Consider the following 26,472-nt stretch of genomic DNA (forward strand, 5'->3'; position numbering starts at 1 on the left):
GGGCCCGCAATGGGCCCCCACAAGCAATCCCCACCAGCCTTTCCATTGTGGGATTGCCTCCATTGAAGGACTGGACTTTTTAATAGTACCAGCGGTGCCAGGGAACAACACCTATAACCTTCATGGGATACCTGTTTCGGCGCACAAACTACAGAGACACGGGACACTTCCTTCGGCGTCAAAGATTCAAGGTTTATTACTGCAGGGAACACAGAAGTCACGACAAGTACAACACGTGCAACTTGGGGAGACTGCTTCAAATTGGTTCTGTGGATCGCTCCTTTTATACAGTTTTTACCCATAGGACATCATGATACACAAAGTTTACAACCCGGTTCCCATAATTATCCCTCAGAGGGGTCGCTTTGGTCACTTTGATACACATAAGGTCCGGAACATAAGTGCGGAAACATTTGGCGGTTCCCAACTGTAAAAACCCATCTTCCCAACATTGGTGAATTCCAATCGGCAGTAAAACAGATCGAAATAGGAACTAAAACAGGTGAAGAGGAAGATGGAAACAGTGAGAGAGTCGAAAAGGGTGTAAAGGGGAGGTATCGGGAAACACGAGATACAGGCATCAAAGGGACGTGCCTAATGAGATGCACGGCTGAGACAATAAACTGGCACGGCAAGATGAGCCTCGAGCGGGGCCATCTGCCTTACAGTATCATCCCCCTCATCATAAAGACCTTCCGCAAATATCGTGGGAGTCCCAGGGTCGCGAAGCGGACAGTGTCCGTTCGCTGGCTACTTGAGGGCAAGAGACAAAATGGATGCCGTATCTAAGATGGAACCCGTGGGTACAGATGGAAAACTCACATATCAAATGAACGGTTTAAGTTAGCACAGCGAAACTGCGCACACTTACTAAACTCGTCATTTACGGTTCTTAGATACCAGACTCGACCATATTCGTACGAGTCGAAAACATCACCTAAAATTGTCACGGAACCTCAGACGCTCCTTTTGCCCTCATGTAGGCAAGCACTAATCGGAATCATATTCGATATTCATCAGACCCTCGAGATGTTGTTGTAGCATAGCTCTGTCCAATCGAGACCCTTCGGTAACAGGTGGCTGTCTCATACACGTTGTAGCACAGAGGCCACATAAGGCAGGACCGCACTGCACACAAAGGCAACACGTGAACAGGAACACTACAACGACTCCAATGATCGTCAGAATTTTCCAACCCCAAGTCGACATCAGGCCCCAAAACCATCCAAGTAGCGTCCAATCCCCTACATCCACGTGTATGGATTCGGAGATCTTATGCAACCTCGAGATGGCTTGATAGACAGTCGGAGCGTTATCAGGAATGAAAATACAGCAAGATGAATGGATCACCTTACAAACCCCACCTCGATCTGCCAAGATCACATCTAAAACCATACGGTTTTGTAACGTCATAAGTCTATCCGCCTGAAGTTCTGTGGTGATATTACCAAGGGCACTGGCAGTAATATTAGCTGTCGATTCTACCACTCGAGTCAATTGTCTCAGGTTTCTACTATTAACCATAGGTCCCCAAAACGGAAAGAAACCTTTGAAAAAGTCTCCTGCCTCTTGACCGGCAGTATCCTCTTCGCTAATTACGCCTCTCACAACTCTAGTCTTGTGATAATCTGCATCTACAGTGAACGTCGGAGGCAACAAGTTGGCAATAAAGCATGCGCCTATAAAGTCAGAGGGCAACCATGCATATGCACGATCATGACAAATAAAGTAGGTACCCTTGGCAGCCAGGAACACAGGGGAGGAGACCATTGGCAGAATGTAATTTTCAGTGCAAGCACTCTCTCCAAGTCGGGCTTTCGATCTACGGCCACGACCTATTAAACAAAAATTACCAATGTGGGGTACGACCCATATCGGAGGCGAGCTTTTAAGCTGTTTTTCATTAGTGAACACACTATATTCGCCTCTACTTAGGACCCTATAGGCTTGTACCTCTTCTTCAGGGATAAGCGAAGGATCATAGATATCGCTATCTAAATCCTCTATTGCTATCGATAAAGATTTTTGGTACGAAGTAGGACCAGAGTAAGGGGAACGTGGTTCTCGAATGGGGTGGAAACCCAGTGCGCTTCGAAACATTGTTTGAAATGCTCGAGCAGACCCTTGGGAGCTATACGGTAACACCAGATATGGAATTCCCTTATCCGTAGTATGTGGCATCAACCCACACACCCAACAATTAGTAGTGTTAACCACTAACTGATGCTGATGAAGGAGTTGAATAAAGGAATTATTGCGGAATTCTGCACGTCTAGCCTGCTCGTGTTCAGGTAAGATGTGAAAAGAATGAGGAGAGTCAGTGGGGATGAGTTTAAGGTCAGGGGTAGGAGTAGGTATGATAGAAGACAAGAAGTGGAACATTGTATAATACACTGCGCCTACAAAAAATGCAGAAATAGTCATACACAGTACAAATATTTGGAATATAAAGCATTTGGTACGACTGAGTTGCTGCAGCTTGAATCTTCTTGCTTGAGTTCTTTCCAAATCCATCAGCTTCAAAAATGCCATTCCCTATGACCGTCCGCAACGTTTCTTGACGCACTTCGTTCTGTGTAGCAATAGTCAATTCCTAGGAGTTCCCAGGAATCAACGGTCTTTAACCTAGCGTCAAGACCTACTAACCAGAAGGAAGTACACGCGCGGCCCTACGGCCTTTATTTCACAATATATATATATATATATCAAAAACAAATGTCTCTCAGCTGTGGAAACAAAAAGTGTAAGGAACTAAGCTCAATGAATATATACAAAATAATTACAATGGTGTGAGTGTTCAAACTGATCATGGAAAACGGGATAATGCACTTGTCAAGGGACAGAACGGGTTTTTTTATTAGTCTTTAGTGCTGGATCTTAAAAAATATCGGGTTTTCCCAGGACGTGTCTGTTCGTTAAACAAAAGATCCGTTGAAGGGACAACGCTCTGTTGATCAGCTGAATGCTCTGGTCTTGAGTTTTCTGATGACAAGTGTTCAATAATGCCTCTTTGCTGCACTGAGGATTCTCCGACAGGTTGTGCGTCGCTGAAAGGTACAAATGCCGGTAATCCTTCGGTTTCAGTTGATGCAATGCCTTTCCTTACCCACGAGTCTGCTGGCAACGGAATGGGGACTTTCTTGGTGTGGGTAGCATGCACCCAATTTCTGCGCCCCTCAAGACGAACTGCAGTTCTCGTGGCAAGGAGGACTTGGTAGGGTCCAGTGAATCTAGGGTCCAAATTGTTCTTGCGTGAGAAGTTGCGCGTCACCACCCAATCTCCGGGTTGGAGTTGGTGGCCTGGACCCTCCGTCTGTGTTGGCAATGCTTCGTGAACCTGTTGGTGAATTAACCTCAGTTTAGCAGTCAAGTCATGAAGATAATCGATTAACATTGGATACTCAAGTTCACAAAAGACACCTGGTCTAGGGACCCCCCAAACATTGGCAGGACGACCGAACACTATTTCATAGGGACTGAGCCCTACTCGGGAGTGTACAGTTGCCCTTGTTGACAGTAATGCTAAGGGTAAAGCGTCAGGCCACGAAAGACCTGTCGTAGCCTGAATCTTTGCTAGTTTTAGTTTAAGGGTGCCATTATACCCTTCAACCAAACCGGCTGACTGAGGATGGTTGGCACTATGAAATTTTTGAACAATCCCTAATCCGCGACACACACTCTTCATCACGCTCCCAACAAACTCACTTCCGTTGTCTGACCACACAATTCTAGGCATTCCGTAACGGGAAAAATATTCTTTGAGTAAAATTTTTGCCGTGGACAAAGCCGTATTATCCTTAAGGGGGTAGGCCTCAATCCATCGGGAGAATGCGCACACCACAACCAATACATACTTCAAGTTATTACATCTCTCCATGTGGATAAAGTCTAACTGGATAACTTCGAAAGGGTATGCAGGAGGGGCAAAATGGCCTGGTGGAGTGGGAGTGCCCTTACCAGGATTATGCATCAAACACACCATGCAATTCTTAACCAAACGTTCAGCACATTTCGTAATACCATCATTCTTCCACACAGGAAACAGCAATTTACAGATACCTTTCGCGCTAATATGTGCTAACCCGTGTGCCATAGTCACAACAGCCAGCACATACGCATCAGGCAACATCCATCTTTTCTGTTCCGACAAGTCAATCCAACAACCATTCGCATCCAACTTCCCCGTACTTTCTTTCCACTTCGTCTTTTCAGTCTCGGTGGCCTCATTCTGAATTGCTTTCACACTCTCGATAGTGTTTTCACACATACTTGATTCTGCAGGCCACCTAACCGAACTCGTCACATACATTCGAGTGCTAAGGTTCCGGGCAGTCTCTTTAGCAGTTTCATCCGCAAATGCATTACCACAACCAACATCATCCGTCACCTTACGATGCGCACTACATTTAACAATCGCCACTTGCTTAGGCAACGTAAGTGCATCCAGAAGATCATTCACAAGCTGGCCATGCTGAATCTTCGTACCATGCGATGTCAGAAAACCTCTTTCTCTCCATAACCGTCCAAAACTATGTGCCACACCAAATGCATACTGGCTATCCGTAAACACATTCACTCGTTTATCTTTAGACAATACACACGCTCTCGTTAGAGCAATTAGCTCAGCAGCCTGAGCCGAATTCTGACTCAACCTTGCGCTCTCCACAATCGTTCTCAATGTAACTATAGCATACGCAGTTGTCACATCACCATTCGGCAACTTGAAACAAGAACCATCCACATACAGAGTACCATCGGGATCTGTCAATGGAGTATCCTTTAGGTCAATGCGACCCTTGGTTTCCTCCTCAGTTCTGAGGTAGCAGTCATGTACTGCTTCACTGCTTGATTCTGTGTCGATCGGCAGCAATGTTGCTGGATTCAACACATTACATCGTTTTATCCGTATATGACTGGCCAGTAATGTCAACTCATATCCGGACAATCTTGCACTTGTCAGATGTTGAGTTTTTGTTCGGTTCAATAGAGTGTCGACTGCATGCGGAACCATTACCGTGAGCATATTATCCATGACTAGACCTGCAGACTGTCGAATGGACGCCGCAGCTGCCGCTGTTGCCCTTAAGCAACTTGGCAAGGCTCTTGCTACTGGGTCTAAAGTCGAAGAAAAGTAGGCACATGGGCGTTGCTTACCACCAAAAGATTGTGTCAAAACACTCAACGCGCAACCATCCCTCTCGTGAACGTATAGTGTAAACGGCTTACTGTAATCAGGGGTACCCAGTACAGGAGCCGAACACAGCGCATCACGCAATTCAGAAAAACTTTTCTGACATTCTTCAGACCAAGGTACTGGGGATGAAACATCTTTGCACGTAAGGGCTATCAATGGTTTCGCCAATAATGAAAAATTTGGAATCCATTGTCTGCAGTAGGACGTAATACCTAAAAAGGCACGAACATCTCTCTGGGTTTTTGGCACAGTCATTCGGGAAATTGCTGCAATTCTCTCTGGGGTCAACCTTCTCCCTTCTTTTGACAATAAGTGACCTAAATAGGTAACTTCTTGGCAACAATACTGTAATTTCGAAGGTGATACCTTGTGGTGCAAGTCATGTAGATAGTGCAATAATGATACTGTAGCCGTCTTGCAAATAGCTTCTGTATCAGCTGCCACTAAAAGATCGTCCACATATTGAATCAAAGCTGCACCTTTAGGCAATACAAAGTCATCAAGCTGACCTTTAAGTGCTTGGCTGTAGATTGATGGACTCTCACAGTAACCCTGTGGAGCGCGTTTCAGTCTAAAACTGCGACCTCCTAATGAGAATCCGAACAGGTCTCTGCTTTCCTCTGCAATCGGAATGCTAAAGAAAGCATTCTTTAAGTCGATCACTGTGAACCAGGAGGCAGATGCCGGAATCATTGTTAGTAAAGCCGTAATGTCGGGAACCACAGGAAACTGCGGAACCACTATTTTGTTTACCTCTCTCAAATCTATAACAAAACGATACACAGGAGGTTTAGTTGGGTCAGTTCGTTTCAAAATTGGCAATACAGGGCTATTGCACACGTTTCCACGAGTTTCTTCAACAACACCTTTTCCAATGAGATCATAAACGATTCCTAACAGTGCTCGTTCGCCTTCAAGAGAAATACGATATTGAGGTAAACGCGGTAATCGCGCATTTGGTTTCAATTGAATCACATAGGGTGGAATATCTAACAGGCCCACATCATTGGGACCTGTGGCCCATAAGGACGCAGGAAGGGAATTCAATTCCGGTGGGAATTTATCAACCGATAAATATATGGGAGAGATCACTCTTCTTCCTAATGTAAGCTCCACTCCTTCAGGGGAACAATACAATGTTGCATATAATCGTTTCAACAAATCCAGGCCCAAAAGATTTTCGCCACAACCTGTAGATAGAATCAATGGAGCCGTTAGCTTACGTGGTCCAATCATAAGAGGCAAAGGATTAGAGACTGGGTTACTAACAGGGGCGCCAGAGAATCCGACGGAAACCTTCGTTAAGCCAGACAAAGGTGCGCCAGGGAGTTTTGAATGCATGATGGAACTTTTCGTTGCACCAGTGTCTAACAGAAAAGGCTCAACTACACCTGATGTAGTCACTGCAACGTAAGGCCCACTCTGATCGACCGGAACTGACACTACTCCCTCTCTTTGTCGTTGGCTGTCCTAATAGTGGTCATTTGCAACAGTGTCATGCTCTACATAATAATCATCCACATTATACTGTGCAGACCGGACTGATCCCGCATTCCGCTGGTCAAAACAATTATTTGCATCCGATTGATTTTGATAACGGTCATTCTGATTATGGAATGTACCACGACCTCTACCACGTGGTGCCTGTTGAGGACCACCGCCACGATTTCCTCGAGCTGACACACCATTTAAACGGTCTTTTAAAGCAAGACACTCATATTTTAGGTGTCCTTCTTTCCTACAATATGCGCACTGATTATATCCAAGTGTAGATCTGGGATCAAAGTTGTCAGAACGCTGCTGTATCCTATCAGTCTGTGCTCGCGGTCGATACTGTTGTTGTGAATCATTTTGATTCGATCGTGGAGGATATGCTTGCTGCAACAAAACCTTCGTTTTGAGCTCCTTAGTTTTCTTTTCTACACGATCACTTTCTTCCTTTTCCCTATTTTCGTAATACTGGGCCGTTGCCAATATTTGCGCAGGGGTTGAGACTGCCCACGCACTTTCTGAATTCTTTAATTTGTTGCAGAGCTCAGGCAGCAAATTTGACACAAATTTGTCAACGAATAACCGCTGACCTCCCTCAGCGCCCATGTCCTGGCCGCTGTGGTCGATAAACGCTTCCTCAAACCTTGTAAAGAAATCTGAGACACTCTCGTCTTTCTTTTGCTTACAAGCTGATAACTTATCCCAGTTCACCTTCATTGCGGGCATGAGAGTTTTCATGAGCGCAATGATTCTCTGAGGCAAATCCAAGATCAACTGTTCAGGTTTAGCCCCACCAACTTGTAATGCATCAGCTGCTAGCAGTGCAACCCAATCACCCCCTAATTCAACTGCGTGATTAGCTTGACGAATTTTAGCCCAAACTGGTTGCGGTACAACATTGCCAAACAACATGTCAATGTCGGCAATATTCATAATAGAAGCTTCCACCAGTTGTGATAACTCCTTATAATAACCAGCCGGATTTTTACGCGGATCGGGTAAGGATTGCTTCACCTGCAAAACTTCCGATCGTTTCCATGGAAGATGTATCCACACCCTTTGGAAATGTGGTAAAACCGGAGGGTTTGCACCGGGGTCACCAGGGACCCATAGCGGCGGAACCTCTCTCATAGGATACTGACCAGGAACTGCTTTCCAGTTCTCAGTGGTATCATCTAATGACGCTCGAGAACGTGCTGTGGGTCTGAATGCTAATAAGCGTTCCACGGCACGTCGTACATCGTCTCCTATAATCATACCATTCGAAAAGTGACTCTGGAGTTCAATTATGTCGGACGGTACATCATCTACATCATTATTGTACCATTCTTCTCTCAAAAAGTTACACATTTCCTCAAATACGAATCTCTGCGTAGGCTCATTAAACTGAGAAAACGTATCGAACACTACACGTGGAGTGTAATTGGCAGGATGTCTTATCCACCTATGTGCCATTGTTACTAACGTCTCTTTCTCCCTACCACTAGGGATCTGACTCCGTCTCTGAGGAGTATCAGATGAATCCGACGAAAATAACGGACCAGGAAGAGGTGAATAAAGGGTAGCAACAGAATTAGGAACACGCTTACGAACAGAAGGAGAATGAAAAACAGGAGCAACAACACGAGAGGTAAAAGAAGGCATAGTAGGAACAGACAAGATAGTCGAAGTAGCAGAAACAACAGTCTGCAAAGGTACAGGTACAGGAGCAGTAGGAACGAGGACAGGTGGTGGAACAAACGTAGGGTTAACAGCGGGCTGACCCGCAGCCGCCGGAGCAACAAGAGGAACAACAGGAGGGACTATAGGAGGAGCTACAGGAGCAGTAGCACCCTGTACATAAGGAGGTGGTGATTTCATCAAGTATGATAGCAAGCAATCCTCCTTCATATCTTCTTCTTTCTTTTCTAGATTATTCGGTAAAGCTGGGTAACATTTATCCATTCTCATATGATGTAATCTAGTAGCTATTTCCATATCTTTTTCTTCTTTGTCTTGTCTACATTCTTTTATAGCTTGCATTATCGGAACAAATTCTTGCTTTTTATCCTTTTTAAGTTGTTTGATTTCTTTCTGTTTGGCCTCTTTACGCCATATCCGAAAGGAATCAAACATAGCTGGCCTAGCTTTCTTTAAAAATAATTTAGCCTCAAGATTATCTAAAATCGAAAGTTCAAAAGTCCCATGTGGTGGCCATCTAAGGTCACCGTCCTTCTTTGTGTAGCGGATCCAGTAATCATTATAGATTATGGGACCCACACCATGTCGACTATATAGATCATGAATAGGAGTTCCAACTGGAGGTATCGGACATGAGTCCTCCAACCGGGAATCCATTGCGCAACATTTGAAAATACGAAACAAACCACTATGGCTAGGCATCGTGCACACTAACCTAGTATCAAACTTCAAGGATTACCGAAGCAATAAAACCTCGTGTAAGTCAAAACCCTCGGTTTTTGGCAATTGCAACTGTCAAATAATACTAAGAACCAATACTAAGAACCACAAATGCAATGGAACCATGCAATACAACAAAGCCGTAAGGCTATTACAAAGCTCGGAGAGCTATTACCACAAAGCCTGAGGAGGCTATTACAAAGCTCAATGAGCTATTACAACAAAAACCTTAAAGGTTAACACCAAAGCTTTCAAAAAGCTAAAAACAATCACTAAGGACTGGGAGCGACCCACAAATACTTAACTCAGAACTTCAATGGCGTCACCAGGAAGGCCCGTCTATCGTCTCGCTTTGTACAAAGGTCTACGCCGGGCGTCGAAGACAGGTCGACAGTCAGGGCATCGGTCCGTCGCAGCCGTCAGGAGGCGGGAATCTTCGCAGGGAAAAACTTCGGGCCACTTATTTCGACAACAGGATCGATGAAGCGGGGTGCATCTTCCCTCGGAGATTTCACACGAAGTTCCTCACGAACATCAGGCTTTGGACCGGACCGGTACCACTGAAGTCGACCCACGTTGGGCGCCAACTGAAGGACTGGACTTTTTAATAGTACCAGCGGTGCCAGGGAACAACACCTATAACCTTCATGGGATACCTGTTTCGGCGCACAAACTACAGAGACACGGGACACTTCCTTCGGCGTCAAAGATTCAAGGTTTATTACTGCAGGGAACACAGAAGTCACGACAAGTACAACACGTGCAACTTGGGGAGACTGCTTCAAATTGGTTCTGTGGATCGCTCCTTTTATACAGTTTTTACCCATAGGACATCATGATACACAAAGTTTACAACCCGGTTCCCATAATTATCCCTCAGAGGGGTCGCTTTGGTCACTTTGATACACATAAGGTCCGGAACATAAGTGCGGAAACATTTGGCGGTTCCCAACTGTAAAAACCCATCTTCCCAACATTGGTGAATTCCAATCGGCAGTAAAACAGATCGAAATAGGAACTAAAACAGGTGAAGAGGAAGATGGAAACAGTGAGAGAGTCGAAAAGGGTGTAAAGGGGAGGTATCGGGAAACACGAGATACAGGCATCAAAGGGACGTGCCTAATGAGATGCACGGCTGAGACAATAAACTGGCACGGCAAGATGAGCCTCGAGCGGGGCCATCTGCCTTACAGTATCATCCCCCTCATCATAAAGACCTTCCGCAAATATCGTGGGAGTCCCAGGGTCGCGAAGCGGACAGTGTCCGTTCGCTGGCTACTTGAGGGCAAGAGACAAAATGGATGCCGTATCTAAGATGGAACCCGTGGGTACAGATGGAAAACTCACATATCAAATGAACGGTTTAAGTTAGCACAGCGAAACTGCGCACACTTACTAAACTCGTCATTTACGGTTCTTAGATACCAGACTCGACCATATTCGTACGAGTCGAAAACATCACCTAAAATTGTCACGGAACCTCACCATGGATAGGCCTTTTTGGACCCACATCATAATGTGGTGGACGGTGCCTGTCAGGCACTGCCATCATATTAGTGGCCCTGCTCCGTCCGCCAGGCAATTGGTGCAATTGCCTTTGGTGGTGAAGCGGCGGCGGCGGCGGTGACTCACCTTCATTCTAATTTGGCGGTGGGTAAATCGCTATGTGATGGCAGAAGGACCAGCCCGGCGGCCCTTCCACCATCATAATGACCCCCCTAGTTCTGGAACTGAAACAACCATGCCAAAAATGAAATGAACGAAAATTACTGTGCTAAGATAAATCTATCATATAGATCTTTGGCACACAGCCAGATGTCCCCACTAAGGGCAGCAGATGACACAGATTACATGTAGGGCTGCAATATCCAAAGCCAACTTTGTGATACTCGGCTGAGGAAAACTGAATAACATTGTTAACATTAATATAGACTAAGTGGAAGGTTGTAAGATCTCTCCCTACTTTGCACCGACATAGGAGAAATCCTATCTCCACAAACCACATGATCCATGCTTGCTCAGACCAGGTTCTTTCTTCTGAAATAATATAGCTAGTATTCCTCAGGCTGTGGAAACATATATTGGTGTGTGCTTGAGGGACACAGTTGTAAAGAGTTTAAGCGTCACAGACCACAGAAAGACTGAAGAAATAAAAAGCAGAGAAAGAATGGGAGCTTAAAAACATTTTCTCGATAAGTCAATTACATTCTTGAAAAATTGAAGATGGCTTGCCTATGGAATCTGAAGGGTCATAATGATCAAGCTGACTTAAAAGCTTCACTCAACCTGAAGTTTTGTAGGTAATTGGAAAGTAAAGTTATGAGCTCAAAGCGAGATACCCAGTGTAAAATTCCAACAGTCACAATGGGTATAAAAAGGGGGTTCTGAGCAGGTCCAAGAAGGACACTGCATGACAAACAAATTCCAGACTTTTGAAGGCCTGGAACAATGGTTCTAAATCACAGGCTAAGAATAGACGCTCCAACCATCAGAGAAATTTAAGTGGTATTAGCTGCAATATGGAATCATATATTTGATCATAGCCTAAAAAGTGTGCTCCCCTTATACATTTGAGAATTGGGCAATACCACTGTTTCCTGGTTCTCTCCTGTAGGGCAGCCTCCTAACTGGAACTTCTGATTTTTCCAGTATATCCAATATGTTTGAATGCATTCTTAATCTGTAGGTGGGCACCATAGGTGCCCCCCAAGTGCACAATTCTCATGCCCCTGCACAAGGTGGGTCCACAAAGGGCCCCCAAACTACTTCTCCTCCAGCCTTTGAATGGCGGTTGTACTGCCATTGAAAGGCTGGCTGGAAGCAGCATCCTAATGTGGCGGACGGTGCCTGCTAGGCTCCGCCACCATTCTAGGTATGCTGGCCGGGTCCGACAGGCAATTGTAACATTTGCCTGTGTCGGATCCGTGGTGGAAGGGCTTTCCGTCCGAGAGCACACCGACCGCCATCCTTATCTGGCGGGTGGTATTTGGCCGCACGATGGCGGTGAACCCACCACCGGCAGCCTGCAGATGGTGGATTCACCTCTATCATAATGACCCACTTAATGCTGAACAGATAAAGAATGTGTGTGTTTCCCAGGAAACTAGCCAAGGTTCAGACGAGCATGTAGGTGGGTCCAGTCTTATGGTGGCCTCCCTAAGTTATACCTCCCCACCTTATCCTATTTTCAAGATGGTAGTACAAATACTGTCACGGGAAGCCAGTCATCATCATTGACACTAACCATCAGGTGAAATGCGGAGGCGGCGTTGAAGTTCCCCCTCAGCTCTTTGGCTGTGTCGATGTATGCGGACGACATGGTCCTGTATGTTAGAGACCCGGTAATTCATCTTGAAAATATCCTTCGCGAATTCATCAGGTTTGGTCGACACTCCGGACTATCTATAAACTGGGACAAATCTGTGATACTGCCACTCACTGACGCGACTCGCCAGATTCCGCTGGAGTTCCCTCTGGAGTGGGCGACGGAATCGGTTCGCTATCTGGGTGTCTGGGTACATAGGGACTGTCAGGAAGTCATAAGGGCTAACTATGGAGTTGCCGTCTCTAAGCTGGAAGATCAGGTGGCGCGATGGACTCGACTCCCTCTGACGCTGGCTGATCGCGCCTCCTTAATCAAAATGGTAGTACTGCCGAAATTTCTTTATCTTTTTGTGAATATCCCTGTCCCGTTGAAGTCTCATTTTTTCGCAAGGTTGAAATCGCTTTTGATCTCGCTCACCTGGGCCGGCAAAAAACCACGCGTGACTTGGGATGTCCTGGTTAAGCCGTATGCACTAGGTGGGTTTGCCCTGCCGGACATGAAGCTTTATTATCTATGCGCACAAGCGCAATTTGCTAGTTACTGGTTAAATGCTCCTCCGTATACCCCGCATGTGGCGCTCGAGGCAAGTGCAGTCCTGCCATATCCGCTGAGGGCAATGATTACTAACAAACATTCGGTATTCGAGAAGGGGGAGATCGATACTGTGCGAGTCACGGCGACCGCCTGGGAGGACCTTGGTAGACGTGCTGACAGATTGCCGTTGTATGCGCCGGCTATGCCACTGCTGTACCACTCGGATGTATCAGTGTCCAGCGAGATCGGGGGATTGCAGATTCTGAAAGAAGCTGGAGTCCAAACCATGGGGGACCTCTTTCCGGGGGCGTCATTTCTCTCCCTACAGGTCATGACAGACCACTCCACTAACACTGTTATGGCTACCTTTATCTATGCTCGTTTGCGGGCAGCAGTAAGAGATTTGTTTCCAACATATCCGGCAGAACCGTTAACGCTCGGGGCATTACAGCTGCTCTACACAGCTAAAGATAGAACCAAATTGCTCTCTAAACTTTATAAGGCTGCGCAGGAGGATGAGGGAGGGGGTGCGACCTTGGCCAGGGCACGCTGGGATAGGAGCCTGCCAGAACCTCTGAGCGATGATGAATGGAATGAATGCTGCGGCATGACTGGGGGATATGTGATTAATGGCAACTTCCGACTTCTGCACTATAAATTTCTGCATCAGTGGTATTACACGCCGGTTCAGCTGGTCAGATACGGGCTTCGGACTACTGCCCAATGTGTCCGGTGCGGTGCTGACGATGCCGATTTTGTACACCTGGCCTGGGGATGTCCGCGTGTGTATGACTTTTGGAAGGAAGTAACTGAGAGACTGACTGTCATGGTATCAAACGAAGTAAAGCTGGATGTGCGCCTATGCCTTTTGGGCATTGCTTCTGGTGTGTCAGCACAATCGAGACGGCTTGTGGTACTGGCACTACAGTTGGCTAAGAGGAGGGTTGCTATAGGATGGGGAGGAAGGAGGGCACCTAATGTACAGCTGTGGCTGAATGACATGGCCTACTGCAGGGACCAACTAAACTGCTACTATGAGGGTCTGCCTGAGAAATCTCGCCCGCGGGATGTGTGGGCTCCATTTACGCTCTATGTGCTGTCTCTGGAAAATTCTGATAGTGAGAGGAGTGAGATCGCTGATTTGTCGGGGGGTGAACAGGAATCTGATTGAATGCTGCCTAAATGTGTGTGAGAAGTATATTCTATGCAGGATGAGGGACTAGCGGTACCCTTTGGGATCTTCACATTGGGCCTGGGAAATTGATATGATGTGGCCGCCTTTTGGGGTCTCACACTGCTGTGGGTGTTATAGGAGAGAATGTGGGAAGATACCTACCTCATTCACATGCGTTATGGTACCTGATGTACCGGCTGACTTTTGGACACTATAAATGTCGGACTTGGAATACTCATCAGGACCAGGATCGGGAGGGTTGGGAGGGAGTTGGGGATGGTTGTCGGTTAACTTTGTTCCTGCAACAATTGAAAAAGAGACCGAGATCACATAAGGGCTACACGGCCGGAATCGATGGTGTACTTTGGATGCTGATTAAAGACCATTCATAGTGCCTTCATGGGCTGAGCATTCACTGACTATGCGCTCTAGACGAAGTACTGTCTTATCCGGCCTGTCTATATTGTGTGGCCCTGTAAGTGGGTTGTAGGCACACCGCTGTGTATATGAATAATGTGCAATAAAGGTCTACCAAAAAAAAAAAAAAAAAAACATCAGGTGAAATAACTCTATTGGAATATCATTGGCTTAGCCAGTAAAGCTGGCAATGAAAACTGGGCTACTTTTATTGAAAATTATGATATTACTTTTCTTCAAGAGGCTTGGGCCATGGTAGCCATTAGCCTGGAAGAGTTTATTGTCCATATGGTACTGGTCCTGGCAGTGCAATGGGATGCATACTGACGTACTTTAAAGAAACCCTGGCGTGCAAAACTAGTGGAATATGCACCGATAGTCCCTCAGGGATGAGATGCACAGTAAATGGCCTAATAGATTTTAATGTAATTCTGCCTGAATTAGTTAAAGATTCTGCAATAGATTTACTTTTTGGTGACATCAAGAAGCGTAAGCCTCTCTCGGCTGTATGAATATTTAAGCTTAAATACCAGTCATACATTGGATAACGTATGGAGGAAGCATAGAGTAGTACTTCGACTGAGACTGCAGGTTCAATGTTGTAGGTGTGAACAGAATAGTTTTTCTAGTATCAAAAGGAAGTAAATAATGTGGTACAAAAATATATTTAAAGGTTACAAGGTAATGAAAGCAGTGGATGAGGTAAATTGTTGTGAAACAAATAAGTGTATGCAAGAATTTGCAAATACATCCCCTGTATGAGGCACTCCTTAAATGTTCATCGAAATGATTACAAGGTCAATGATGCAATGTCGGTTTATTCATGTGATTCCATGAACCTTATCTACGCTTTGAAATGCCCATGCGGGAAAACATATGTTGGAAAGACCGAAAGAAAAATTAAAGTTCGTATCAACGAACATAAATCCAACTTTCGCACCAAACAAGAGAAATCTAATGTTGCCATGCACTTTCTTGAATCCCGCCACACCATTGCGCAACTTCAATTTATAGTTCTTGAAACCATTGTTCGTACTGAAGGCACAGACAACCGCAAACTCCTTCTCAAAAAAGAACTGGAATGGATATACCGCTTACAGACACTTAAACCACATGGATTAAATGATCGCGTTGAATACAGTTGTTATCTTTAAAGCGTTACTAATAACCTGCTTGCTCTTTATTCTCACTCTCATCTTCATTCTTATTTTCACTTTATCTTTATTTTTATTTTCATTTTTATTTTTATCTTATCCTTATGTTCACCGATCTTTATATTTTCCATCTTCCTCCTATTTCACCCTTTTACGTTTCACTATCACCCTCTTCCTGAATCCACCGCCTTAACCCTCTCTATTATGGCTCCCACACTTCGTTTCTTTTAACCCATTCCAAGATGGCCCCCGTACACATCTAGCACCCAGTCCGTCCTCTACTTCCCTGACTTTCACTTCCGCGATTTATACACCTCCCCACGGGGCTCACTTATCAACTCTATCCTCTCAGACGATTATACCAGACCACGACACGGCTTTCCGTTATGAAGTAAGTACCGTTCACGCATGTTGAGTCACGCGAGTGAAGCGCATTCACTAAACCCTCGGCACTTCCCTTCACCAAACCGACCAACCACGTTTATTATTATCACGCACGATCATCTTGTTTGTATTCACTCTATCTTCCCACCTTCCCTGACTCCGCACGCTATATCAACTTCCCCCTCACCAATCACTCACCAATCACGGGCGCCTCCGCCGCGTCTCGTTGTTTTTATATGTGTTCATATATTTTTTCATCTTTTTGGGAAACGATCTCAGAACCTCATTAATTCACTCCCTTAACATTACCCGTTATCACCAATTTCCATGCACGTTTTTATTTACTCTTTTCCTTGATTCCTTACTCTGATATGGGCTTATCTCTTCTTTTTTAGCTCTCCTTGACAAAGGGCGTGCAGCCCGAAATGCATTGGAGTACGTGTATAAGCTGTATTGTGAACCAATTAATAATGATATGATTTGAATATCATTGGAACATTTCACCTTATGAAATAATACGGAAGAATAAACCGACATTGCATCATTGACCTTAAGTTTTAAGTTTAAGTTTTAAAATATTTATTGAGCGCAACATACACCTGGGCGGTTTCTTGGCGCTAAAGTAGAATGCAACCAACTGAGCAAGGACAGCAACTAAAAACAGCAGCTAGAAAATAGACAAATTGCTTGAGAGGAGCCTGAGGAAATAAAAAGGTATTCAGAGCTTTGCGGAAGACGGAATAGTCAGTGAGGGACCTAAGATAAAAAGGGAGGGAGTTCCAGAACATGGGGCAAGGAAGGAAAATTTTGAGCCCCCCTGTTTTTTCTTCCGGTAACGGGGCACAGCCAGGAGGAGTTGTGCCAAAGAGCGGAGGTCTCTACCAGGGACATAAGCCTTGATGGCTGAAGATATGAATGAGGAGACCTTGTAATCATTTCGATGAACATTTAAGGAGTGCCTCATACAGGGGATGTATTTGCAAGTTCTTGCATACACTTATTTGTTTCATATCTTCAGACGCCTAGCGGGACCGTCTCCCTGGAGTGCACCCATCCGCGCTTTAAACTATTATTTAAATTCACAAACAACCGTGTTGTGCACCGCCCACCTATTCTCTTTTTAGTAAATTGTTGTCACACATATAAATATAAATCCATGCATGCTTAAAATACTATGGGGCTCATTACGATGGTAGTGAACCCGCCAACGGCAGCCTGCCAGTGGCAGGTTCTCCTCCATCATGTGGACATTTTCCGCCCGCCAGATAAGGATGGTGGGCAGGGTGCTGGCGGACGGAAAGCCCATCTGCCATTTGTCCAACACAGGCAATCGTTATGATTGCCTGTCGGACCCAGAAAGCATACCTAGAATGCTGGCAGTGTCTAGCAGGCACTGTCCACCACATTAGGATGATTCATCCTCGCCAGCCTTGATTGGCGGTTCAATCGCCATTCAAAGGCTGGCGGAGATTGACTTTGGGGGCCCGTAGCTGGCCCCCCTTAAGCAGGGGCATTCCAGTTTTGCACTTGGGGGGCACCTATGGTGGCCCCCAACATGTCCTTGTGCTATGTGGTAGGCAAAATGTAGTGCCTGCCACGTAGTGCAGGAAAAAGCGAAAATTGCATTTTTATCATTGCAGCGGGTGCTGCAGCCTGCCGCACCCGCCGCAATGGTAAACATGCCCTTTGCGACCGCCACTGTGGCTGTCGCATTGTAATTCCATGTGCGGGACCGCTGCCATATAGGCGGCTGGTCCCAATTCCTGTGACGTTGGTGGACGGACTTAAGGCGGTCCGCTATCATAATGACCCCCAATGTTACGTTATTATGGGAAAATAATTGATAAAAAGGTTTAACCGCATCGGTGCAGCGCATTTTCCCACTGTGCGCTGAAGTTTTAAAAAACCCGCGGTTCATGACGAGCTCAACTTGTCATGAGCGTTCGAGAGGTGTACCTCATGACGAGCTGAGCTCGTCATCAGCGTCGATGGGGTTAAAGGGTGTTTTTTGTCATTTGAGGTTAAGGTGGATTGTTTTTTAAAGGCAAATTCCTGGTGAAAGATTTTTTGGGTTTTCTCAAAATACATGGCTAGAATAGAAAAAGTTTCAAATTAAAGAAAAGATGTTTGAAATAAAATGTTGAAATCTAACTTAGCAATTGACATGAATGTTGGGAGTTTTGATTAAAACACAAACTTGAATTTGAATGGAATCCCTCTGCAGAGGAACAATCACGGGAGCCCACTGACTGAAAGAGGTTTGCTCATTCTAATGTTTGTATTAGTACGGTATTAACTTTGTGTGCTTCCTCCATATGTGATAAAACGAATAGCAATACTTGACTAAATCAGAGGTAGTTAAACATAATAGCAGGGATTTTTGAAGTGCCTTGAAGATGCCTAAACTGTAGGAGTGGGCGGAATTTGTGGACTTTCACTCTGCTGAATTACGCAGAGTTACTTGAAAAGCGAACAGCCGGAAATCGTCACGTTGCGCTGCCCACATGGATTTTTAGCATCGGGAGATTGTTTCATGCTGAAAAATCAGCACAAATGGCACCATGCAGCGCACCACAGGGTACTAATTTTCAGACTGGTTTTGCTACCGCTTGAGTACATTTTCTACCTGAAGTGCAGCATTCTCACCATGAATGGTCGCGACTGCTCGAAATTGCCCGTATTGGGAAATTCTTGTCGGGTGACCTTCTAGCTCCTGAAAATCACACAAGGGGGGAAAATTCTCACTCGCACTCACCAAGTTACAGTTGGTGAGCTACACATGAGATATAACTCCGCTGAAACTTGGCCTAAAATCTGCACTGCATGCGTAAAGCGGAGTGCCCAAAACTCTGCCAACTATGCTGGCGGAGCAGAATTTATCATCCACCCCTACTTAATTGTCTAAAATTCGACCTACTCCAGATACCATCATGTCTGTGCTGTATTCAAAAGGGCTTCACCCACTTTTCTATGCATTTGTTAATGTGTATAATTAACATTTTTGCATGCCACTAGGATATAGTTGTTGTTTTGAATGAAGACAGAAGTCAATTGTTGTTGGTGTAATGGAGAAAAAAATCAATATTCATCTCGAAGGAATTCTTTTTCTGAGAAACCAGACCATGCATCTCCAGTAGGAAAAAGAAGAAAATGAACATAAAGCGTTAGAATTTCAAAATTAGCCAATCTCCCCATATTTGTTTTAGAAATATACATCAAAAACATCTGCAAATCTGCAGTCCTCTAACTCTCAATTTGAAAACACAGAATTCACATTGGATTCCTTTGGTCTGAAAACTTCTTGCTTCCTCGGGGAATGCAAAATAGTTCTTCACCTGTGTTCTAAATTAATGCCTGTCACTCAGCCAAAATGACATTTAGCAGGTATGAATGTCAATCACTTTAAAACATATGTGTGGATTTATATTTCAAATGTATTTCAAATGTGTTTGAACCCACTGACATATACATTTAATTGGTTTTATGCTTATGTCTTTTCTTCCAAAAATAAAGTATATTCTTAATTTATAAGAAAATGAATTATAAAGTGCTGGATACTCTTGCAATAAATCTACAACCATTGCTGGAATGCTATGATTATAATTTTCATTTAAAATTCACAGTTACTATCTTTTCAACCACCATCGATCTACCGCTCACTCTGTCTTTACTACATACACATACATATGCACGTGCACACACACACAGACCCACACACAAACACACTCACCTGGCAACCAAGCCTTAACAAATGTTCAGCAACAGAGTCATTTCCCTCCAGAAACGCAAACTGCCCACCAATTCACAGATCAGATCACTACAGGCCACAATACCCATAATTACCTTTATCATCCAACACAGAATCTAGTACTGACAACTGTACAACCCACACACTCAGATACCCATCGATGATCCCCAAAGGAAACTCTGCAGCCCAGAACTAGTATAACCAAGGGGTTGATTAAGATGCGGGCAGACTTGGTCTGCCTGCCATAGTAGCAGTGTTTGTGACCGCCCTCTAGACATGCGGTGGTCCCACCAGTGCGATTAGGCAGGCACATCCTGGGCTTTTGACATTGCGGGCAGTGCTGCTGGCTGCATCAGCCCACGCAATGTCAAAAGTGCGTGCACAACATTTCCCTGCACTACGTGGCAGGCACTGCGCTGTGCCTGCCACTTGGTGCTTGGAAATGAGGGAGGTACCATGGGTACCCCCCCAGTGCAGCTACCTTCCCAAGGGGTCCCGCAACGAGCCCCCACAACCAATCCCCACCAACCTTTACATGGCGGCATTGCCTCCATGGAAACGCCTTTTTGGACCCACATCCTAATGTGGTGGACGGTGCCTGTTAGGCACTGCCATCATATTAGTGGCCCTGCACCGTCCATCAGGAAATCGATGTGATTGCCTTAGGTGGTGAAGTGGCGGACGGACTCACCGCCATCCTAATTTGGCGGTGGGTAAATCGCTATGTGATGGTAGATGGACCGCCACCACTGGCCCGGTGGTGGCGGCCCTTACACCATCATACTGACAGTATCTTGGAGTTAAAATCGACAATAGGGACAGTTTACCACTCAGAAAGCCAGCATCAGAGGAAAAGGCATTGCAATAGCAATTTCTCTAAAAAAATTGAATAGCAAGCTTTCCAGTCCATCCCTTCTGCCCCTGGTACAAGTTATAAGAGCCAAACTGCTGCCCACAATTACTTATGGGAGTGAAGTACAGAGAGGAAGAGATGCAGTGATTCTGGATAGAACTGTAACAGCAGCATATAGGATTATATTCAGCTTGCCAAAAAACACCTCCCCGGCTCAAATTAGGCTAGAGTTTGGCGGTCAGAAGCAGTCTCTGGCAAGACAGGGGGTCTTTATAAATACGTGGGACAAAGTCCAGAAGGGAAAAAAAGGGTACCTTAAACAGCTACTTATGGTCGGAACTAGAGCGAAATCCAGCCTCGCCATCCGGTAAGTATTTGAAAACCAGCCTGGCGAATCTAGGGCTACAGGAGCTGTGGAATACCCCTACCAATCATACTACGATCAAAAGATTGGTAAAGAAAACAGTAAAATACCTCTCATCGATTGAAGATAAAGCGTTTGTACCCAAAAGGTCACATGGGTGGATTATCCTAAACTCCTACTCTAAACAAGGTAATCAGAGCTACCTTGACCTCGGGTACTCAAGAACCACAAAATTGAAGTTTTTAAAGTATAGATTGGGCCTGTTACCTTGCATATGTCATCTCCCTCACTGGCTTAGGGATAAGGGGGGATCCCTTTGTCGGTTATGTGGCATGGCGTCTGAGGACATGCCACACCTGTTGTGTTCTTGCGACAAATTGATGGAGGAAAGGAAACGTTTGTTGAAATTCCAATTTAACCAGCGAGGAATACGCTCACGAAGACATGCAGTCCTTGCCTGTTTTGCACCAAACGACCCGCAGTTGAACTGTAGCTTGGTGAGGTTTATGAAGGAGGTAGAAAAAAGGATGCAGAAACTTGACCCTTCATTATGCTTTTAGAGTTCATTAAATCCAGCTGAACTATTAACGTTGCCTAAAAAGTATTACATTTTTGAAGGTGGTGTAAATGAGAATGTTGGAACTAGACCCCTCGCTAAGCCCTTAGAGGACATTAAAATCAAATTGAATCTTATTTAACAATGTTTGTAAAATGTATTAACCTTAAGATTTTAAATAGGAAACGTAAAATGGAATATATCTTTTATTTAAATAGATGTAATTTTATGGTTACGGTAAAAAATGTACTGTATGTAGAAAATGTTTAAAATGAGGAATTGCAATGGTTTTAATTATCTATGCAAATAAAATTTACTTTTCTTTACTTACTTACTTACCATCATACTGACCCCCCAGTTCCGGAACTGAAACAACCATGCCAAAAATGAAATGAATGAAAATGACTGTTCTAAGATAAATCCATCATATAGATCTTTGGCACACAGCCTGATGCCCCCACTAAGGGCAGTAGATCGCACAGATTACATGGAGGGCTGCAATATCCAAAGCCAGCCATGTGATACTTGGCTGAGGAAAACCGAATAACATTGTTAACATTAATATGGACTAGGTGGAATGTCGCAAGATTCTCTCCCTACTTTGCACCGTCTATAGCAGAAATCCTATCTCCACAAACCACAAGGTCCATGCTTGCTCAGACCAGGATCTTTCTTCTGAAATAATATAGCTAGCATTCCTCAGGCTTTGGAAACATATATTTGTGAGCGCTTGAGGGACACAGTTGTAAAGAGTTCTAGGTTCACAGACCACAGAAAGACTGAAGATATAAAAAGCAGAGAAAGAATGGGAGCTGAAAAGCATTTTCTCGATAAGTCAATTACATTCTTGAAAAATTGAAGATGGCTTGCCTATGGAATCTGAAGGGTCATAATGATCAAGCTGGCTGAAGTTATGTAGGTAATTACAAAGTAAAGTTATGAGCTCAAAACGAGATACCCATTGTAAAATTCCAACAGTCACAATGGGTAGAAAAAGGGGGTTCTGAGCAGGTCCAAGAAGGACACTGCATGACAAAGAAATTCCAGACTTTTGAATGCAGGAACAATGGTTCTAAATCGCATGCTAACAGCAGATGCTCCAACCATCAGAGAAATTTAAGTGGTATTAGCTGCAATATGGAATCATGTATTTGATCATAGCTCAAAAAGTGTGCTCCCCTTATACATTTGAGAATTGGGCAATACCACTGTTTCCTGGTTCTCTCCTGTGGGGCAGCCTCCTAACTGGAACTTCTGATGTTTATAGAATACCTAATATGTTTGAATGCATTCTTAATCACATGAAAACTGTGAGTAAATGAATCGCAATTATAGCCTGGAAATATTAAGTTACTGCCACTTGGCTATTTCTATTGACTATTGGCCAATCATTTTCAAAACCGTAAGTGCCCTCCTGATATCAATTTAGCTTGCCTACAACTTTATAATATCCATGTTCAGAACTATGACGCAACCCTGTGGGATCAGGCATATATTGACTGACTTAGGGGGTGATTATGACGATGGACAACTTAAGTCCGCCCACCATGATCCTGGGAATCGGGACCACCTGCCCATTTGGCGGCGGTCCTGCACATGCAATTATAATATGCGGCCGCCGCTGTGGCGGTTGCATCATGCATGTTTACCATTGCGGCGGGTTCTGCTGGCTGCAGCATCCGCCGCAATGGCAAAAATGCATGTTGTGCATTTCCCTGCACTACGTGGCAGGCACCACCCGGTGCCTGCCACCTGGTGCAGGAAACTGTAGGGGGGCACCAAAGGTGCCCCCCAAGTGCACAATTCTCATGGCCCTGCACAAGATGGGCCTGCAAAGGGCCCCCAAAGTACTTATCCGCCAGCCTTTGAATGGCGGTTGAACCTACATCGAAAGGCTGGCTTGAAGCAGCATCCTAATGTGGCGGACAGTGCCTGCTAGTCACCGCCACCAATCTAGGTATGCTGGTCGGGTCCGACAGGCAATCATAACAATTGCATGTGTCGGACCAATGGCAGACAGGCTTTTGGTCCGAGAGCACACCAACCGCCATCCTTATCTGGCGGGTGGTATTTGGCCGCACGATGGCTGTGAACGCACCACCGGCAGGCTGCCGGTGGCGGATTCACCGCTATCATAATGACCCACTTAATGCTGAACAGATAAAGAATGTGTGTGTTTCCCAGGAAACTATCCATGGTTAAGACCAGCATGTAGGTGAGCCCAGTCTTATGTTGGGCTCCCTAAGTTATACCTCCGCACCTTATCCTTTTTTCAAGACGATAGTACAAATACTGTAGCAGGGAAGCCAGTCATCATCATTGACACTAGCAATTAGGTGAAACAACGCTATTGGAATATCATTGGCTTAGCCAGTAAAGCTGACAATTAAAAATGGGCCACTTTTATTCAAAATTATATTACTTTTCTTCAAGAGACTTGGACCAATGAAGTCATTAGCCTGGATGAGATTATTTCCCATATGGTACTGGTCCTGTCAAGGCAAGGGGAGGCATGCTCACATACTTTACAGTAACCCTGGAGTGCAAAACGAGTGGAATATGCACCTATAGTCCATCAGCCAAAGCCTTTTCATGTATTTGGCCTTAATGCATGGACATCGTTTTCATTATTTTATTATAATGAGTGTTTTAGTCATAGTCTAGTTCTAATATTAATAGGTTGTTAGCCTTTATTTTTGGTCTTGTTTTAAATTTGCTTACTTGCACACGGGGTTTAAAATTGTTGTTGAAAGTGATTTTAATATTAAACTGTGGTCTATGCAGCAGGACAGTGCCTCTAGCCTTTTTTATAAGGTCAGCCTAGGAGGTGTACCTCAATGTCTTGACCAGAACACTAAAGCTCCCCTACATGTTATCAATACGCTTGACCTCAACAAGGCATGTGAAGCGTTGGACCTTCTTTATACTGCAAACGCCACCTATGTTAGGGGGGTTTATGGATCAATTATATATTATATTTTCATATCTAGAGTACTGATGGGATGGGTGACAAGAGGTGGAATGGAGGAAACTTTATTTAACTACCTCAACCCCCTATGACTGGGATAATTTATCCACAAGGGAGAAAGAGGCGTTAAATGTGTGCCTATGTTATCCATAGCTGTCAAGTCACAAGGGCTTTGGGTTGGAGAATTCCTATTTAGAGGCACTCATGTGAAATCTGTGCAATAACCAGCTCAACATGTTGCATATTTGTCTTTGTTCCGTAGGTGATCAGCGGGTTGTGGCCAATCATTGTGTCCAATTGAGGTTTACAGTTCGTAAGCTACTTATGATGCCAATTAGATCTGCTAACCATGAGGCAAAATGGTTTGACACATCTTCTAGAAAGGCCTTGGCAGACCTAGGTAGGCCCAAATAAAGTTTTAATTTTCCCATGTGATGAGTCTTCCCCCGGAGTCTGCCCCATGTTACCCTTTTCTGCTAGTTTTATACTGTTTACACCTACAATAAGAAAGTGTGGCATTAGAAGTTGTGGCAATGCTCTGGCTTTATTGCAACAGCTAAATTCCCCCACTCTTTGTGTTAGCATCTGTTCTTTTTTCAAATGTGCCATTGCCAAAAGAAAATTGCTGTTAATTTAGCCACAAGTATTTTTGGTTGTACAGGGTTAATTTATTAGATGCCCACTTTGGGTCAAATCTTCATACGGGTTAGTCACATTTTCAGAATTTCACCCTTTCAGGACGTTAACCCTGCTCATTTTAGAAATTAGATTTATTTATTTTGTGTATGCTATTTTTATGTTTATGATTTTTTTTATACATTCTTGCTTCATGTAGTATGTAATGTTATGATAATATTTGAGATTGTGTTGTGCCTTTATGGTTGCTTTTGCAGCTGAAATAAAGTGTTTGATAGGATACGAATATGTGATTATAATGCTGAACTCTCCCCAAGATTTCCTGAGTTTGTCTTTTTAGGCCTTTATGGAGGACAGGCATCTAAAGACCATAATTGAATTTTTGTGTTTGTATGTATGCTTTGTGGAGAGGGAAGTACTCCATGAACAATGAGCCATTTGTTTTACTTATTTGTGAGGCTAGTAGAGAAAGATTCCCCCCAAATGCAATGTCCTTTATTTTTATTTCCTCGTGTAAAGTTTAGGCCTCTGCAGGGAAACATTTAAATTATAATAAAGTTGCAGCTACCATATCTACCAGAACTACAAGCCTATGAATATAGACTACAGTCTGTATGCTGTTTTCATATTGAACGGACAGTTGTTTACTGCTATATAAAAAAGAAGATAAGTTAAACAATTTTAATAACTGTCACCCTGAACAGGCCTACCTTCCCCCACTGAACATGATATTTCTTTAAACAGCACAATGCCTTAAGCGTTAGGACCTGGCCATAGTACTTGAAAGAAGAATTGGCAAAGCCAATCGATATTGTCCTTTGGCTTTATCAATGCTTTTTGCAGATTCTGTTTAGCATTGGCAAAACATTTTTTTAAATAATTATTGCCGATACAGAACAGATTCGGAAAAAAAATGACTCAGCACGATGATGTATAAACACGCATTTGGTGTCATCATGACACTACAGCAGCGTGATGACCTATGCACAGACATGTGCAACACCATGAATGTGCATGTAGGCGTCATGATGCTGCGGTGGCCCTTTTTTTTTTAATTTACAGTCCCAAGATGGCATACGCCCACCTTGGTGTGGTAAATTTAAAAAAAGTGAAAAACTGCAAAAGAGCTTTATTTAGAAAGGATTTAATTAATAAAACGAATTTCGTAGCGCGCCCTGCATCGCAAAATGTGATGCAGGGTGCGCTACGAAATTCGTTTTATTTATTAAATTGTTTACTTACCTTCAATTATCTATACTCCGGTTTTTAGCACC

The sequence above is a fragment of the Lissotriton helveticus genome, chromosome 10 (assembly GCF_964261635.1).
Source record: "Lissotriton helveticus chromosome 10, aLisHel1.1, whole genome shotgun sequence".
In the NCBI taxonomy this organism is placed as follows: Eukaryota; Metazoa; Chordata; class Amphibia; order Caudata; family Salamandridae; genus Lissotriton; species Lissotriton helveticus.